This window comes from Apis dorsata, unplaced genomic scaffold (genome assembly GCF_000469605.1).
Source record: "Apis dorsata unplaced genomic scaffold, Apis dorsata 1.3 scaffold_108, whole genome shotgun sequence".
NCBI lineage: Eukaryota > Metazoa > Arthropoda > Insecta > Hymenoptera > Apidae > Apis > Apis dorsata.
In genome coordinates, this window is record NW_006263404.1 from 169,687 (window position 1) to 172,024 (window position 2,338).

Below are 2,338 nucleotides of genomic sequence, written 5' to 3' on the forward strand. Positions count from 1 at the left end.
AATTTCAAACAATTAATTAATTATTAATATTTCTTTATTTTAAATTTAGCAGAAGAAATAACTATCAAAATAATCGTATAACAGAAATTGTAACATTACTGTACTCGTTACAAATAAAAGATGAAAATATTCTATAAATGAGATATTATCAGAATTATTTCTATTAAAGCTGTATATGTAATAACTATTGAAATTATTTAAAATAATTATTTCAATTGTGATTTGAAGTGATCTATGAAAGGAATAAAAAATCAATAGACATTTTAAAAAACGTAACGTATTCTATATTTAACAAACATCTTCGTCACGTCTGATATTTACAATCACACAATGCGCGTGTATTTGCTAACATATTCATCGTTGAATATTTACAGTGTGGTACATAATTACAAAGTGCGATACGGACGGAGCGATCAGCAGGCCGAATTCCTCTTCAGTTCTTCACGCGTGCATATGTTACACTTTTTATATAATACATACATTCAATCATAGGTATACGTAATAATTGAATATTGAAGTTTTCTTTACTTGTATTTTCGATATTCCGATCAGTTGAGTAGTTATATAGAACACGAAGTTTCTTCGTTTCATATAGACTCTTTTACTCTTTCATGTAAATAATTATCATCGAAATATAGATGAAAGATGTAACAAATTAAAAAATTTGATAATTCCATGATTTCATATATATTTGAAATTTTATTATCTTTATTTGTATTGTTTTGAAATTAAGAAATAGGAACGATAAGTTCTTTCTTGCAAAATATTATTATCATTATTAATAACTTTATCATTAAAAATGCTAAATTAATAGCATTAATAAAAGAAACGTTTTCCTTTATTTGCATAAAACTTAAAGTAATTATAATGGACACAATACTTTTTATATAAATCGTATATTTGATAAATTCCAATAATATTTCCGTTTTAACTTTTTTTGATTTTTATGTCATTGATATTTCTAACATTTTATTTCTCTCAAAATTTATTTTATTAAAATTCATCATCATTTTCTCAATTCTTTTCGTTCCTATTTTCATAAAGAAAAAAATTGTGTTTTGGATAAAAACATTGTTTATAATCAATTATTTTATAAATAAAAAAAAAAAGGACACTATTTTTTTATTTATTTCATTAAAGAATATCTTATGCTTGTTTTCTTTGAATCACATTTGTTTAATTAAAAGTATAACAGTATAATATTAATTCGATGGAATCGCTGAAAATATTTTAATTTCGAAATTTACGTTTCCAAAAAATAATTAAATTTTTCATCTTTTCTATATAATATTTTGTTGAAAATGTAAATCCCTTCCTATATTCATATATTCCTTGAACAAAATAATTTTATTTTCTTTTATTTGCAATAATTTTTTGCATGTTTTGAATTTCTCTGAATTTGCATATATAATGCATATATATGTCTATCTATTTTTCAGATAATAGTAATAACGATAAAATAAAAATTATAAGGGAAACGTAAATTTCAAATAATATATTTTTTTTTTATACAATTTACAAATACATAAATCGATCGATCGATACAATTGTATTATCGATAAATCTCATTATAAACTTGTAATTAATTACAAATCATCGTGCATTTCTCTTATATTACATAAATAAATATTCACTGACTAGTGTGCAATATTGGCTCGCAACACAATCGCAATTAAATTAATTATGTAAGTATTTACGAATGCACAACTTTTTCTTCTCGTCTAACGCTTAAATAATAATGAATTTTTGAATTCGGCGCGCCGAAGGGACACTCCGATCCGTTACTCGTTCCTTTTTTTTTTTTTTTTTTTTTACAAAAGCTTATACAACAAGTAAACAACAAAAAAGCTTGAAACGCCGAGACATTTCGATTTATCGTGTTCCTTCCTTTCTCGTCATTCTTCCATCATTCTTTCATCATTTCTGTTTTCAATTCACAAAACAATCGGTAGATTTTTGTCGACGTTTTTTTTGAGGTTAAATTTTTTCTTTGTCGACTTTCTTTAAGTATTCTAAGCTAAATACTTCCTTCCTTTCTTTTTTTTTTTTTTTTTTCTTTTCTCCATAAATTTCTTTATTTTTCACAAAGTATGCATCCATGGAATACTTTCCCCATCTTTTTCGAATCGATCGATGCTTTTTAATCGATTTTACAACTTTACAACCAACGTATACATACATACAATATGTTACATACGGGAACGAATGTATGAACGAATCCGTGACATTATTGGTTCTTCTGAAGAAAAATATAACAGTATCAGTGAAAAGTTTCAACGCGTATATCGATTTACCCGAAAAAAAAAAAAAAAAAAAAAAAAAAAAAAAAAAAAAAAAA

General features: G+C 24.3%; 1 long non-coding RNA gene across 1 annotated transcript; it reads left to right on the forward strand.

Moving 5' to 3' along the window:
- The first annotated feature begins 216 nt into the window (after positions 1 to 216).
- Positions 217 to 1,041, forward strand: LOC116185141. Its single transcript, XR_004149915.1, has 2 exons — positions 217 to 272; positions 375 to 1,041. It is a non-coding gene; the product is annotated as an uncharacterized LOC116185141 (long non-coding RNA).
- The last annotated feature ends 1,297 nt before the right edge of the window (positions 1,042 to 2,338 follow it).